The sequence below is a fragment of the Mastomys coucha genome, unplaced genomic scaffold (genome assembly GCF_008632895.1).
Source record: "Mastomys coucha isolate ucsf_1 unplaced genomic scaffold, UCSF_Mcou_1 pScaffold1, whole genome shotgun sequence".
NCBI classification, from domain to species: Eukaryota; Metazoa; Chordata; class Mammalia; order Rodentia; family Muridae; genus Mastomys; species Mastomys coucha.
In genome coordinates, this window is record NW_022196891.1 from 28,547,543 (window position 1) to 28,554,295 (window position 6,753).

At 49.6% G+C, this 6,753-nt stretch overlaps 1 non-coding gene across 1 annotated transcript; it reads left to right on the forward strand.

Annotated features, from left to right (window-relative positions):
• The first annotated feature begins 1,758 nt into the window (after nucleotides 1–1,758).
• On the forward strand, nucleotides 1,759–1,868 carry LOC116072058. The gene has a single exon (XR_004111300.1). It is a non-coding gene; the product is annotated as a U6 spliceosomal RNA (small nuclear RNA).
• Nucleotides 1,869–6,753: the final 4,885 nt, after the last annotated feature.

The following is a 6,753-nucleotide window of genomic DNA, read 5'->3' on the forward strand; positions in this document are numbered from 1 at the left end:
AGACCAGGCTGGCCTGGAACTCCGAAATCCACCTGCCTCTGCCTCCCAAGTGCTGGGATTATAGATGTGCACCACCACCTCCTAGCTTGGACTCATTCTTAACCTCCATAGGACTCTTTTTTTTTTTTCTTTTCATAAGAAATAGGTACTTCCCAATTTTTGGTCTTGCTGTGAGCTAATCCTTACAGTGGGACTAATCACACAGACACACAGACACACACCCTTGCTTGCCCGGACTGCATACTTCAGTCTAGCATGATAAAGAGATAAAATTCTTTTTCTGGTTGTTGGGGGTGGGTGTGAGTGTGGGATAGCCGTGAGCCAGTTAACAGCAGTGTGCATTACTCACCCACTGGCAAACACTGAGCTGCTCCAAAACAATTCTGAATTTCCATTTCCTCTGGGATGGGTTCAGTGGAGTTTTGGAAGGTGACAGGTCCTTCCCATCCTCGGGTTAGGGGTCAGGAATTGTGAATAAAAAACACAATGCAATTCTGGCTCTCCCGATGTCCTCAGCTGTACACTATCTGCCCACCAGCTGCCTGCCAGATCCCCTCCACTTCCCATTCCCAAGCTCCTCATGGGCTTCAGGCCCAGCCTGGGAGACCCCTTGGGGAAATCTGTCAAGGTTCTTGGAACCTTCAACTTTGAAGCTAGCCTCCAGGAATTCCAGAGTCTCCATTATTGGCCTTCTGGACTCTTGAAGCTCAGCCAACCCAAAGGAATGGCAGAGCTTTTGAAAGCTTTAGCATTCATCATGGGCCATTCCTCTTCAAAAATGGTCCCCATCTCTGCAGCGAGCCTGCCAGGAGACTTGGTGACAGCCTGCTCTTGGCACACACAATAGATTCAGGTCAGGACAATGCGGAGGAGAGAAAACATCCGCCTGTCGATAGGCTGCCATCCTCCTGGGATAGCCCCCTCAACTTGTGGCCAACTTCAGGTCCCAGTGGAGGGAGGGGTACACACCTGGGGGCTAGAGGCAGCTGTGACAGCAGGAGAGGCACAGGCTGGACACATAGCTACACTTCCCCAGTTTGACAGCATTCTGAACAGATGTGTGAGTCAGATTAGAAGTCAAATCTGCTTATTCTGGCTCCCCTGCCAGCCCCGGGGCCATTGCTCACAGCCATAGCCCTGGATGGGATTAAAACCTAAGCTGACAGACGAAACAGTTGCAAGTATATGACTGAGGAAACCAGGGCTCTCTGGGTGGATGTTCCTGGGGGGGGGGGGTCTCGCTTAATTCACCATGTGCAGGGAGCTAATGCCTCAGGTTTGTTTCCACACTCACCGAAAGGCGTCGTTATACCTGCTTTCTCTGCCCTCGGAAAGCAAAACTGGGCTACCGGGCATGAAAACACCACAGTACTTACAAAGGAGTTACTTGGCCCTTAAGTAGTATCACTACCCTAGCAAAGGCCTCAGGGGAAGCTCACAATCAAGTAGAGAGCATGCCCTCTTCAGTCCAAGAGGGACCCAACAGGTGCTGAGGACCAGAGGCAGACCACAATAGATCTAGAATGTCTAGATAGATAGCCTGGATTCATGGGCCCTCCCCCAGGTGCTATTTCTCCCCTTAAGCTCTGTGATGCTTAACTTGTGCATATTTGGGTGGCCTTTGTGGCAGTGAGTGGGCCCCATGGCCCTTTGTGCCAGTGTTGCTGGTGGATGTCACACCAAGGAGGGCTTCCTGGTAGAAGGGATTTGAGGCATGATTGAGAGAAAGAGAGAGGAAACGGCTCACAGAACACCGAAGTGCTCGCATGGACAGCATCTGTGGTGAAAATGGACGGAGACAGAGAAGATTAGCATCGCCCTTGTGCGTGGGTGACGCACATGGAACTTGTGAAGTGCTTACATTTTCTTCGTGTGTGTGTGTGTGTGTGTGTGTGTGTGTGTTTCTGTAGAAGTGAGTGTAAGCATATGGTATGAAGGGTAGGGGGAGGCTTTGAGATAGGGGAGAGTAATACAATATGTGTGCTGTAAAGGGAGAAATCTGGGGGTGGAACAGTATAAGCTGGGAGGTGGGGAGAAGTGGGGTGGAGCATCTAATACAAAGTGTGTGTGAAAATGCCATGGGGCTGGGGGCAGGGAGATGGCTCAGTGGGTAAGAGCACTGGCTGCTCTTCCAGAGGACCAAGGTTTGATTCCCAGCACCCACCTGTCAGCTCACAACTGTCTGTAACTCCAGTTCCCGGGGAATCTGATGCCTTCTGCTGGTCTCTGCAGACACTGTATGCCCATGGTACACAGACGTACATGTAGGTGAGACAACCACATACATAAAACAGAAATAATATTAAAAAAGAAAAACAAAATGCTTGAGAGATGGCCCAGCCACGGAAGGTGTTTACAGCATAAGCATGAAGACTAAGTTGGGTATAGATTAAAAGCCAGGATCAGCCAGGCAGTGGTGGCTCATGCCTTTAATCCCAGCACTTTGGGAGGCAGAGGCAGGCAGATTTCTGAGTTTGAGGCCAGCCTGATCTACACAGTGAGTTCCAGGACAGCCAGGGCTATACAGAGAAACCCTGTCTCGAAAAACAAAAACAAAAACAAAAAACAAACCAGGATCAGCACTTGGCGCAAGGTGACAACAAGGTAAGGGAGGCACCTACCACAGGCAGACTCAAATCCCTAGTTTATTGGTCAGGCAGTGTAGCCAATCAGAGGACTCCACCTCCAGGGATAGACCCTGCTTCAAAAAAATAAAAAAATAAAAATAAAAATTAAGGTGAGATCAATTGAGACAAAGACACTGCTGACATCTGGTGAGCACATGTGCACCAAACACAAACAAACACGTGTGCATATATACACCACACACACACACACACACACACACACACACACACACACACACACACACGCAAAGAATATGTCATGAGGAAATCTGTTACTTTGCATGATAGTTAAATTACTTAAAGTGGGACTGGCAATGTAGTTCGGTGGTAGGACACTTACCTAGCACGTGCAAGTCCCTGGGTTCGTGTCCAGTATAGGGATAAGTTGGTATGATATTCAAGACAAGGGGGGCATTCTGAAGGTATCTGGGGCCTGTTTCATAGGGTTGTACGTTACTATGTTAGTGGTAGGGCCCATGTTCAACATGAATAAGGCCTTGCTGAAGAGTGGGCTCAGTTCCTTACTGATGCCAACGGGCAGCCAGCAGCCTGTGCTGGAGCTCCCCAGAGCCTCTCTGTGGCGAGGAATACTGTGGGTAAAGAAGGGGAAACAGGACCGCACATGGCCAGCTAAAGAAGGCTGCTCTGGGAGGGGGGCCTGGCAGGGTAGGTGGGGCCCCAGCATGCTGCTTGAGAGGGGGCCTGGCTGGCAGGTGGGTTCTAACAGGGTCCCAGTATCGGGCAGGTGCTTCCTGTTTATGTTAATTAATTCAGACTTTCAGGCACCTTTGAGCCTAGAGGTGGAAGTCCCATTCAGTTTAGGAGACTGGAAACACCTGCAGGTACTGCGCAGGACTGAATGCCCTGCAGTAGTGGCTCCCTCAATCTCTGCTCACATCTGTGAAAAGCACGTGCAACACCCACTTGGAGCCATGCTCGACATTTCTGAAAGGGCTGCTTTCCCCTTGATTAGACGGGGCTGTACAAGGAAAGAATCCTGTACTTAGTTTTTAACTTCTAGTGTTTTACAGAGTGCTTTGTTTTTCTTCAGAGTGTTATTTTTCTTCTTTGTTTTTCTTTTTCAGATAAGCACTCACTGTGTTGCCCAAGCTAGCCCCTGGGTTCAAGTAATCCACCCACCTCAACCTGGGACAGTGGCAAGGTGTCCAGTTAAAAAGATTTCTCTCTCTCTCTCTCTCTCTCTCTCTCTCTCTCTCTCTCTCTCTCTCTCTCTCTCTCTCTCTCTTTCTCTCTCTCCCCTCTCTCTCCTTCCCTCCTTCCTTCCCTTCCTCCCTCTATTTTCCCCCTCTCTTCCCCTCTCTCTCCCTCTTGATTTTGTTTCTCCAGACAGGGTTTTTCTGTGAAACAGCCCTGGCTGTCCTGGAACCTGCTTTATAGTCTAGACTGGCCTCAAATTCACAGAGATCTGCCTGCCATCATGCCCAGCCCTGAAAAGATAAACACACTTGTTTTAATAAAAATGTTATGTATGGGGGCCCACGCCTTTAATCCCAGCACTAGGGAGGCAGCGACAGGTGGATATCTGTGAGTAATTCTTGCATTTCTGGGGTACAGGCCTGCTGCTGGTAGATCCAGGATGGCTGGGACTCTGGCTAGTGGATTCCCTCACCAAGTAGGGCATCTACCCTAGGACAGGTAACTGAAGGGGCGTGGCAGGTAGAGTCAGGCTAGGAGTGGATCTGGCTGCCTCCCTTAGGAACCTGTTGTGACTCGCTGGAGCCAGCAGTGCCTACAGAATTCTCTCTCTCTTCTCTGGCCTCCCATCTGGTTGAATGCTCCTAGGCAGGGGGTGCTCACGCCCTCAGAAGGTAGCCAGGCTACACTGAATAACCTGTCATGAATTCCTCTTCTATGTTTACCTCAGCCACATGTAAAGTGCTGAGGAAACAAAACAAGACAAACAAATAAACAACCCCCCAGGGCTGGCGAGATGGCTCATTGGTTACAACTATGGCTGTCCCCCTTCCATAGGATCCAAGTTCCATTCCTGGTGCCTACATGGCAGTTCTAGTTCTAGAGGACCAGGTGCCCTCTCTAGCTTCCACATGCACTTGACATACAAACATACTAAAAATAAGATTTAAATTAAAAAAACCTTCTCAGCTAGTCATCTTTTAAAGCCTCGCTGGGTATTTTCTTTTCTTTTTTTTCCTTTTTCTTTTTCTTTTCTTTTTTTTATTTTCTCAAAATAGGGTTTCTCTGTATAGACCTGACTGTCCTGGAACTCACTCTGTAGACCAGGCTGGACTCGAACTCAGAAATCCACCTGTCTCTGCCTCCCAAGTGCTGGGATTAAAGGTGTGTGCCACCACTGCCTGGCTTCGCTAGGTATTTTAATAGATTCCACTTAATACCTTCTTACTGAGATCGTACAGGTGAAGGATGAAAGAAAACTAAATTTAATTCCTGGGTTGAGATCTCTGGGAAGGGAGCAAGCTGGAGTTCCTGGTGTAGAGAAAGACAGCATGCATAGAGACGGTAACAAGTCGCTACTTCATGGAGTCCTGGATGTGTTGGGCCCCTTAGGAACACTCTGCGAAGAGCGTTCCACAGAGAGAGAAAGGAAGGCCTGGAGAGGTCGCATGACATGCCCACGCTGACTCACCTGGGAGCACTGGGGATAGGGATGGGGATTTGAATCTGTCGTACCTCTAGACTCGCCATTCCGTGTCCCATAAGTTCTTCTCAAGGGAACATACAGGCATTACCAAAAGTTACTGCTGCATCTGAAAGGCTGTGGGGTCCCGATAGATCTCAGGGCTTTACTAATTGCTCTCCCCGTGATCTACATCCAGGCCAGCAGTTCCACGCAGGCTCCTCCGCAGGGGTGAGCTGCTCCCAGCAGTCCCATGGCGGGGAGAAAGCGAGGCCAGGGACAGCTCTTCATCCCCTAAGGACCGAAACCTCGCATCCTAAATCGGATGGAGGAGCTCGGGAGCAGGCTGGGCTAAGTCAGAATCATGTTTACATTACACGTGGCACAGAGGACAGCACGGCAGGTTACAGGTAACCGGGAGGTAACTAGGGAGACACTGGGGGAGGAGGAGGCACTGGAGCAGGGGCAGGTGTTCTGCTTGGTTCTGGCTGGGCAGCCCGCGCCTACTAGGTCATCTGCTGACGTCACCAGGAAGTGGACACGGTGCTGAAATACTTGACATTTGAGGTTTGGGGATTTGGGGCGGGATGAATAGAGAAAGACAGTTATTGGCTCCTTCCTTGGGGAAGACCCTGAGTTGGGCTATTTATTTATTTTAGAGACAAGGCCTATGTTGTCCAGGCTGGCTCTGAATTTTGCCTCCGTATTGTCAAGTAGTTGGCACGGTAACTGGTGCCACTGCACCAGCTGCCACATTGCTGCTGGGATGGTTGGTGTTGTCATCTTGACACCCTCTAGAACAGCAGTTCTCCACCTGTGGGTCATGACCCCTTTGGAGGAGGGGCATCTAACAATCCTTTCACGGGGTCGCCTAAGACTGTCGGAAAACACAACTATTTACATTACTGCTAAGCTATTTCTCCTCCAGTAAAATGAACCAATTCAAGCCAGATTAGAATATATTAAATGCAGGTTTATTGCTTTTGGGTGGGTGAGTTCACTGGCCCCAAGGAAGGAGGCCAAAGTCGAGAGAGAGAGAGAGAGAGAGAGAGAGAGAGAGAGAGAGAGAGAGAGAGACAGAGAGAGAGACAGAGACAGAGAGAGAGACAGAGACAGAGAGAGAGACAGAGACAGAGAGACAGAGGCAGAGAGAGAGACAGAGAGACAGAGAGAGAGAGAGAGAGAGACAGAGACAGAGAGAGAGAAAGAGTGCAGGCCCAGAGAGAGGAGGAGAGAAAGAGAGGTGGGAGTTTAGGGAGAGAAGGAGACCAAAAGATGTCTGGCTTGTATAGGGAGAGCCTCTGGAGAAGGGCAGCCCAGCCCCTGGGCTAGAAAGGTCACAGTTGGGGGCAAGGTGTGCCAGATAGGGACTGAAGGATGCTGGGAGAACCTAGAGGCCAGGTCTGCTTTGGTATGTAAAATATGCACCTCAGTTCCTTGTCCTGGGTCTGAAACCAAACAGTTATGATTTCTAATATTAGCAAAATTACAGTTATGAAGTAGCAGCAA